Raw genomic sequence first — 11,011 nt, 5'->3', positions numbered from 1 at the left:
AAATTGTAAATTGGTAGTGCAGTGATGTGTCCTTGAGGCGGGTTCCAAGGGGGCTCCAGACAAATTAGTTAATACAACTTAAAAAGTCGTTTAACCTTTCACCTTATACACTGGCTAAATGGACACAAATGAGGGGTCCTTGGCACACAATATTCTCAGATAGGGGTCTGTATATATATATAATAATCATTCATACTGAATGATATTACTATTAATTAACCAGTAAGAGGCATAAGGGCGAGAAGCGTACACGCATCCGTCTCGTTGATGGCAGACTGCTGGGCGAGCGCAGAAATTCTGTACTGGCTACTGGTTTGATGAGGTCAGATCAACATAATGTCAGCTCCCTATATGGAGATCTAAGAGTGGTAGCGGGGACATTCTCTTGAGTGTACAGGGTTTGATGAGGGCCAGGCCTTAATTTCCAGGCCTGTTGAGAACTCTAGTATTCGACGGCTGCCGGGCGCGGCTGCACTAATAACTTTGGGGCAGGCCTGTCTAGTTTGAATGGACAGGTATATATCCATATATGGAGATCTAAGGATTTGAGGTCAGATGTGGAGTTGCTGGCCAATATTGACGACATCAGGGTTCTCCACTGATGTCACGAGATTTTGAATGATACACTGACGGGAATTGCACAGGAATTGTACGTTTTCATAGTAAATGTGACCTTTGGTTGCAATTACAAAGTTTGAGAACCGCATGTATTATTGGATAACCTGTGTGACACACGACACACATACACACACACCTTCACTATTTACATATATAAATGTAATGTTACACTAAAGCGTTATTATGTTTTGTATCAACAATGTACGTCTAGAATACCATACATTAGTATACAATTATGTAGCTTGTAACTCAAATAATTGCAGTGGAGCAAGTTCAATATTTGCCTCAGAGATGTATAGAGTAGGCCTAGAAGTGTATAGACACATGTAGACAATTGTGTAGAAATGAGAATGACGTGAATAAGAGGTCATGTTGTTGATGTGTTCATGAACAGAACACATTCCAGTGATTATCACCCCATCCAGGACTCCCAGGGTGTGTGAGGCTAATGGGCCATTCAATGAAGTCAACACATTTATTATACATTTACACAGTACAGTACAGTACAGTACAGTACAGTACAGTACAGTACAGTACAGTACAGTACAGTACAGTACAGTACAGTACAGTACAGTACAGTACAGTACAGTACAGTACAGTACAGTACAGTACAGTACAGTACAGTACAGTCTAAACATTATAATACAATCTGTACATTGAAACTACACAAACTATTGGATGCTAGGTTAATAAATTAACCCATGGCATCCGTCCCTACATCCTATCTACATTATAAGTAGAAAATCTATTTACGTAGTAACTAATGATTCACACTATACACCACAGGTAAAGAATACAATTGGACATGAATTAGTGTACGAACATTATAGATTGGATTTGTGTTATGTGGGACAGTCTGAATATGAAGGTCATATGGGTAATTATAATAAGCATGTGCTGTCCATCTTACAAATAAACAAAAAACACGTTGGATTAAAACATTGGGTTTTTACTTCTCAACGTCAATATGTTCAACATGCTCAAAATATAGCGAGACAACCATGAACAAAAAATATTGATATGCTCTGGGAATCTGTATCCAAAATAAACGGAATTGAAGATCATTGTTTGATAAATGAATACGGTTTGTTTCCACTGTCACTCTGTAATTCATACTAAAATAAAACTAAAATGAATGTTACACCCAGATACCTCCAAAAGGATCTGTCGGACATGGTCTATTGTTGCTGTGGTCATTGGCTCCACCCTGGCCATCAAAGGCCCTCATTAACCTGCAGGAATTCACACCTTCTAATGTCCTATTGTTCCAACAGGGTTTATATATCCAGAGACCTGGACATCTGCTCATTCAGCACAAGCTACTGACCGAGACAACTTCTCAAACCACTGCTACTGTGTCCTGGACTTGATTCTACAACAAGATTCTACAAGATGTCTGTTGTGATCAACACCTCCTTTCTCTCTGTGGAGGTGAACTCTGGGAACCACTCCAGAAGGCCTTCGAAGTGACGTTGCACCATCCTTTTTGTTATTTGACTATGATCAAGTTTCCAATAGTTGGGGTTGTAATTCCATGCAGCATCTGGGCCATTTGGAACCTGAAAGTGAAGCAAACACAAACAAAAAATGTACTGTTAGATGATTTGATTAAACTGTGAGAGTTCGAGTATTCAATGTTTTTCCCTGAACCGTGGAAAATTGATCAGTGATCAATTTTCTTTATAATATAAATTATTCTTAATTAGAGGGATTTATATTTACCTTGACAAAACAGCTGTACGTTGACAAACAGGCTCTGATGTTGTTCTCGAAAGACTTTGTCCACTTAGACGCAAATCCTTCCAGTCTGTCCATCAACTGAAAAACAAAAAACAAAATTAATTTACAAATCAGGTATGAAATAAGACAAAATAAAGAATACTGAAGTAGTGTTATTACATGTTTACTTTTGCTTAATCATGTATGTCAAATTGCAATGCTTAGCAGGTTTGTCTATTACTTACTTGAGTAAAGGTGAGCATCTTTTCTGGAGAGTCTTGCAGGATGAAAGCGATCATTGCCAAGTAGGTTCTGCATTGTTTAATGACTTTGTAAGAGAGGTGAGGTCCAAGGTTTTCAGACATGTTGTATATATTTGCTGTAGATTAGAATGAAGTCCAAGACACAGAGCAGTGGTTTGAGAAGTTCTCTCGGTCAGTAGCTTGTGCTGAATGAGCAGATGTCCAGGTCTCTGGATATATAAACCCTGTTGGAACAATAGGACGTTAGAAGGTGTGAATTCCTGCTAAATGAGACCCTTGTCAGATGAGCTATGATGGCCAGGGTGGAGCTAACGACCACAACAATGACAATAGACTGTCCAACAGATCCTCTGCAGGTATTTCTGGGTGGAACATTCATAAATAGTTTATTTTATTAGTTTTATTTCATAGAAAGAAAATAGATTCTATTAAATACATTTAAATATAGTCTACATTTTAGATAATGGTGGAAATCAAAGAATATCAGAACAACAAAAAACTCCCAAATCTGCTGGGTGAAGTACAACGATGTGCAAACACGGCAGCAAGATTGTGAGCTGCTGTGATAGGAGATGGATATCAAAATGGAACATAACTAATAATTGTGTGTATTCCTCCACTATCTGCATTAGTGATCTTGGTAGAAATTTTGGATTTTGATTTATTGAAGATTCTGACTTTCAATTGTACATATACATTTTGTTTTGACTCTACTTTCTGCTTCGATCAATATCTCATTATATTTTGACTGAGCATGTTGAACACTTAGAACTGAACTAAAGAAGTAGAAACAAAATATGCATATGTGGGATGAAAAAAAATGTCTAGCATTATCTGGATGCACTGTATATTTGTGTGTTATTTGTTTACTTTATTTTAATTCTGTGATATATAGCCTACTGTTAACCTTAAAAAATCTGCCAAGCCTAACCTATAGTCTGTCAAATACATTCACCAACTTCAGGTGTAGTTCTAACGATGTTTAAATGAACATCAGCATATATTTGAGTTTAATGGTTCATGTTTATTCAATGAGGGGTTTTGCTTACATTCCAGTGGTTATCACCTCATCCGTTTGTACCTGAAACAGGCTGAGGGAACTCTATAGTGTATAGTCTATATTGATATACAGTGTCATTGTGTTCTTTGCAACACTGCAATGAAGTCTTGTGAATCTGTATTACTGTACATTGATTGATTTGTTTCATTAATTATAACATATATAATGTACACTGAGTAAATGTTGAACATATAAATGTAATGTCTTCATCAAAGTCAACAGACTCTCAGTGATGCATATCTGCTCGACTCCTTTGCACATTAAACTGTGACATTGATATGCATTATGCATATTATCACCTACACAGTTAGATACGCATCACTATATGCACATCACCTGCACACCTCTGGAACTGCTGTACATTGATAAGCTAATTAGCTAATCTAAAACATATAACATGGACAAAAGTTTAAAACACAGACATGTTGCATTTCATTTCAGCGTAGCGAAATAAATATGGAAAAACCACCACATAAAACAAATGCTTTTTGCACATTTATTTCACAGAATGGTGTACAGAACACTTATTACCTGCATGTAATTTAGATAGCATGTTATCATGTAGACTCTACATGATAACATGCTATCTGTACAGCATATAGTGATGATAACATGCTATCTAAATGACATGCAGGTAATAATTGCACAGTACTTTATATACTGTGTACGCTCAATGAAATGCATGTCACACACATTGGTTTAGATGTTTCTGGCTGAGGGGGGATGGTACATTTTCATATTCTTTATGGATAAAGTACATGGGGAAATTGACAAATGAATATACAACATTGAATATTAGTACAAAGTAGCTTGTCAACTACTCACATTATTACAGTGGAGCAAGTTCAACATTTTCCTCTGAGATGTATAGCAGAGTAGAAGCGTAGAAACATTGACATACTAGTAAACCTCAAAATTACACAGTACTGTACTGTTATATTGTACAGTAAATGTAGCTGATTACTTTCCAACTCTGGTAAAATGTGTGTTCTTTAAGAAGTGAGTGTAATATACCGCTGAATAGGTTTCATTTGTACCCAATTACTTCATTACTTAATTTTTGTATTGTATTAAAACTTCCTTTTATATTGCTGTCCTGGATATCCTGGGTTTATTTCTAATGATTTAGTTGGGGTGGACACACACACAGACACACAGACAGACAGACATGATCTGCTAGGTCTCATAGTAAGTGCTCAGTGCAATTAATTCTCTGCACAACAAAACATTTCAAATAAACATTATTTGAAAGAAGCTTTTGCACCGCCTGGTGGAGAATAATCAAAATATTATATTATATTGTACAGTAAATGTAGCTGATTACTGTGTTGACATACTAGTAAACCTCAAAATTACACAGTACTGTACTGTTATATTGTACAGTAAATGTAGCTGATTACTTTCCAACTCTGGTAAAATGTGTGTTCTTTAAGAAGTGAGTGTAATATACCGCTGAATAGGTTTCATTTGTACCCAATTACTTCATTACTTAATTTTTGTATTGTATTAAAACTTCCTTTTATATTGCTGTCCTGGATATCCTGGGTTTATTTCTAATGATTTAGTTGGGGTGGACACACACACAGACACACAGACAGACAGACATGATCTGCTAGGTCTCATAGTAAGTGCTCAGTGCAATTAATTCTCTGCACAACAAAACATTTCAAATAAACATTATTTGAAAGAAGCTTTTGCACCGCCTGGTGGAGAATAATCAAAACTACGTGTGTGTGAAATGGTATGTCTACTGAAAAAATATGTACCATATATGGTTGTAGAAGCCATCCTCACTGTTTAGTATGTCTATTTATTATTATTATTATTATCACAATTGTTGTAGTTATTATTTGGCATTATTGGGTATTGGTTTGAGGGGTTATTATGTATTGGAATCACTGTTTGGACACCAAGGGCACGCCTCCCCAGGCCTAATTGATTGATTGAGAGAGCATATGTAGGCCTGGGTGATTGGGGAGCGGCATGCACCTGGTGGACAAACCAGTTTTACCAGACAGAACACGGAAGAGACAACACAGAAGGAGCTGCTTGTAATGTACCATGCACTTTAAAGGAAAGTAAATACAACAACATGACATTGAACCTGTGGACAATCTCTTTCTTTGACCTGCGTACATCCATAGTCCCTAGGTGCATCAGTGGGTTTGTTGGCTATAAGGTAGAAATGTTTGGAACCAACAAAGAGCCACAACATAGTAAAACTGAGTCCTGTTGGATTTAGATGTATTGGTTTTTCAAAGTAAAAAAGAGGACTTTAACCAGAAATGTTACATTCTGGGACAACAAGGAAAAAGGATTGGAACAACAGACTGAAGGGAATTAACTAACTGGACGCGTAGCTCAAAGCCACAAAGACTCATCAATTAGGAGCCTGGTATGTAGTGGACACTGGACATCGAATTTAAAAGCTGTATAGGAAAACGGCAATAACTATTGGAGTTATTTTATTTTCGTGTTTTTCCACTGCTTAACTTTTATTGGTGACTTGTTTGCTGGCCATTTGCTGCACTGCCGTCCATTATTATTCTCGTTTTTGTCACTGCCGGACTTACTAGTGACACCTGCTGTTTTGCACTGCCTTTATTTATTTGGGCATTTGCATTGCTGCACTTTCTTGGAAGTTTACACTGCACTGCACTTTTACGTGTGGCAAAAAAGGAAATTACAATGTCTGACTCAGATGTCACGAGAGCAGTGAGTGATGTTGCTCTACCACCTGTAGAAGACTGGTGGGAAGACCCTCCAGAGCTCAGTCGAAAGGAGATTGAAATTATCGTGCAAAAGTGGATGGCACGAGAGATGGAGAGGGAGCACAGAAAAAGCATTTTGGCCACATACGGCGTGGTGGAAGAAGATACACCCCCAGGAGAGGATGGCAGAGAGACATGGCAGGAAGGAGAGGACAGTGTCTCCGAGCCGAACATCCCTCAGGAGGAGAACATTCTGCAGCTGAAAGATTTCCAACAGGAACAGCTGACTGACCCTGCAGAAGAGGACGGAGCGGAGGACGGTGAGATGGCTGTGGAGACGGGCGGCTCCTCAGCTCTCGGCGTCACATCTGAAGCTGGAGATCACTATGGACAGATGTGTGAGGGAGATGAAAACGGCAAGCAGGATGCCATGATCAACAACGCTAGCTGGGTTGAGTCAGCTGACACAAAGAGGCTGAACAGAGTGGTGAGGAATCCACTCAGTGGAGAGAGGCGTCCTTCCCCATCACGGAGGGCCAGTGGTGGAGGGAGAAATGGCACCATGGAGAGGGCTGCATCTGACCATGACCAGCGGGGTGGCAAGGGAGCTGCCTCTGAGCTGCCTCTGAGGAAGAAGAGAGGCTGGCGTAGGAACCAAAAGGAGGACAAAGGGCCTGTCCAGGAGAAGAGCGAGCAGAAGGAGAACGAGGAGGGTGATGTGCCGGAGGAAAGGGACAACCACCTGCTCCGCTTCCTGTGGTGGCTTGAGGGCTACATCAAGCCTTCTCCAGACCACTGAGAGCTTTAACTTTTCTTTTCTCCATCTTTCCCTTTCTTTCTTTTTTGCAGTTTCGACCAAAGAAGATTCAGTCAAGCCTAAATACAACACACATACCACATACCTTTGAATAATGTTTTTTGTGTTTGGCTTCTTTGAAATGTATTTTGTAATTGTGTCCATATACTGTGCACAATTAGGGGGGAGTGTAGAAGCCATCCTCACTGTTTAGTATGTCTATTTATTATTATTATTATTATCACAATTGTTGTAGTTATTATTTGGCATTATTGGGTATTGGTTTGAGGGGTTATTATGTATTGGAATCACTGTTTGGACACCAAGGGCACGCCTCCCCAGGCCTAATTGATTGATTGAGAGAGCATATGTAGGCCTGGGTGATTGGGGAGCGGCATGCACCTGGTGGACAAACCAGTTTTACCAGACAGAACACGGAAGAGACAACACAGAAGGAGCTGCTTGTAATGTACCATGCACTTTAAAGGAAAGTAAATACAACAACATGACATTGAACCTGTGGACAATCTCTTTCTTTGACCTGCGTACATCCATAGTCCCTAGGTGCATCAGTGGGTTTGTTGGCTATACGGTAGAAATGTTTGGAACCAACAAAGAGCCACAACAATGGTCATGCCTTGAGTCGTGACACATCACCATATGGCCATCTCCATATTTGAAGATCACAACACTGACCTCATCTAACCCTGGATAACCATACATGGAGAAGACTGGATCATCACCTAGATCTGTATATATGAAGCCGGCCAGCAACTCTTGTTGATCTGACCTCATCAAACCATGTACACTCAAGACACGCTCCATATATGGCCAGTACATAATTCAATCCATATGTTGATCTGACCCCCCCCCCCCCCCCCCCCCAATGCCAAAGTGCCAGCGCTCGGCCATCTGCCATTCTGGCCCTCAAGGGCATCTTACTGGTATTATTTATTAGTATAATAGTTGCATGTATACATAGTTGGGGAGTGTGAAATGTATAGGAAATTACAATAGGAATTGTAAACTGTAGACGAATACAAGCTCCACCAGAGTGGTGGCGCTGTTGCCCCCGTGGCCCGACTGCAGATAAGCGGTAAAAGATGGATGAATGGGCATGGGGAACTGGGAAGAATTGATATTTCCACTGTGATATCACATGTTTATGCCCTTCATTAAAGGAGTAGGAGACCCTTTGAGTCTCCATTGAGTCTCCTATACCGTCTACCAGAGTGTCAGCCGGTCATCAAATTATTGTCTTTGGAAGGTGCCAAAAACATGCATCAATGGGGTGTGTAATTGAGTTTGACCTGAATTTTTAGTAGTGTGGCATATCATTTATTATGAGATTCAACAGTTTAAGTTTTGCATTGGTGACACACCATAAACTGTGAGTTATGGTTAGGCCAGATCATGAATGAGGTACCAGAGGTATATAATAAGGATGGGCATTTGGACCTTTAAGAAGTGTATAAACGTGTAATCTTTGTAATGGTTAACCACGGATAATAATACATTAATTGAATTTTTATTATCTGTTAATATGAATTAATATTATATGAATAGTACCATCTCACACAATCAATCAATTTCTCTCCCAAATCTCTCGATAAACATTTAAATAAGCTTATCTTAGCCATCTTGATCTAATTATTAAACATTCATTTAGATATTGTCTATACTACATTTCATCTTCTTTAAATTTCATCAGACTTCATTCATGTGCAAAAAATACAAAAAAATACACAAACACAAAATGTTTTTCTGATGCTTTATTAAAATAATAAAACTCAACATCTTGAATACACAAGTATGTAGAAAAAGTACAGCCAAGAATTCTTAGACAAAATTATGAATATCAGGGTCAAATAAGTGTAGAAATAAGGAGCAGTGCTAGGACTTCTGTCCAGGAACTCATCATGACTCATGAACAATCTGTTGGTGCATTATCATCAATAGCAAGTGTTTTTTTGAGTGGTGCAACCACTCCAAGGAACAGCAATGTCAGTGTTTTTCCTCTTTGAATCCCCCTTTTCAGTAGATGTAGTCCCGTAGCTGTCACCTGTCTGTATTCAGGATGGACTCGATGGAGAAAGAACTGCTGAACTTGACCTCACATCTACTGTTAACAGCTCTGCAGGCTGCAGCTTCTGGTGGTGGTGGGGTCAACATCTCCTTTCTCACTGAAGTCAACTCAGGGAACCATTCCAGAATTCCTTCGAAGTGACGACGCAGAATCTTTTGTGTTATTTTACTATGATCAACTGTCCAGTAGTTCTTGCACAACCCATTCCAACCCATTGGAATCTGAAAATAAAAGAAAATTAGTTTGATTAAGCTTGATCAGTAAATACAATTAAGTAAGAATAATTATTCCATCCATTTAAATACTTTTAATCATAGGAATTAATATTTACCGTGGTAAAACATTTGCTGGTTGATAAGCAGACTCTGATGTTGTTCTCAAAGGATTTTGTTCTCCCCAACCCGAATGCTTCCAGTCTGTCCATCACCTGGGAAAAAAGAAAAAGTGATATTACAACTTCGGTCTGAAATGAGACAACTTTACATTTTAATGTCTTAAACCGTTTTTGTTTAATCAGATGTGTTTCTTACCTCACTAAAGGTAAGCCTCTTTTCTGGAGAGTGAAGCAGGGTGAAGGCGATCCTTGCCAAGTAGGTTTTGCAATGGTTGAACTTTTCTTGCTCACTCAGCGGACTCAACAACCTCTTCTTGGTGGGTCTAGCTGTAGCACCAGATCTAGCAGTGAGTTCATGGTCTTGGCTGCCTCCTGTTGTGCAGATGGAGTAACTGTCACCTGTACATTGAACAGGGCGTGTGCCCACAGGTGAAGAGGCCCAGTTGACCTTCCACTTTAGTCCAACAGTTCTCTCCGTGGACTCCTCTGACAGAGTAGGGGCTTTGCAGCATGGGCCAGAGGCAGTGTCTTTCTTCAGGATGGAGTCAATGGAGAAACTGAAACTGAACTTCACCTCAGCTTTGCAGGCTGTGGCTTCAGGAGGATGGAGAGTTGTGTAGTGGTATGGTGGTGGTGGTGGTCGTGGTGTGATCAACACCTCCTTTCTCTCTGTGGAGGTGAACTCTGGGAACCACTCCAGAAGGCCTTCGAAGTGACGTTGCACCATCCTTTTTGTTATTTGACTATGATCAAGTTTCCAATAGTTGGGGTTGTAATTCCATGCAGCATCTGGGCCATTTGGAACCTGAAAGTGAAGCAAAAACAAACAAAAAATGTACTGTTAGATGATTTGATTAAACTGTGAGAGTTCGAGTATTCAATGTTTTTCCCTGAACCGTGGAAAATTGATCAGTGAATCATTCTTAATTAGAGGGATTTATATTTACCTTGACAAAACAGCTGTACGTTGACAAACAGGCTCTGATGTTGTTCTCAAAAGACTTTGTCCACTTAGACGCAAACCCTTCTAGTCTGTCCATCAACTGAAAAACAAAAAACAAAATTAATTTACAAATCAGGTATGAAATAAGACAAAATATAGAATACTGAAGTAGTGTTATACATGTTTACTTTTGCTTAATCATGTATGTCAAATTGCAATGCTTAGCAGGTTTGTCTATTACTTACTTGAGTAAAGGTGAGCATCTTTTCTGGAGAGTCTTGCAGGATGAAAGCGATCATTGCCAAGTAGGTTCTGCATTGTTTAATTACTTTGTAAGAGAGGTGAGGTCCACGGTTTTCAGACATGTTGTATATATTTGCTGTAGATTAGAATGAAGTCCAAGACACAGAGCAGTGGTTTGAGAAGTTCTCTCAGTCAGTAGCTTGTGCTGAATGAGCAGATGTCCAGGTCTCTGGATATA

This window comes from Protomyctophum bolini, assembly GCF_963924005.1.
Source record: "Protomyctophum bolini genome assembly, chromosome: 17".
Lineage (NCBI taxonomy): Eukaryota > Metazoa > Chordata > Actinopteri > Myctophiformes > Myctophidae > Protomyctophum > Protomyctophum bolini.
The sequence above is the reverse complement of the archived record's forward strand: the minus strand, read 5'-3'. Positions refer to the sequence as shown.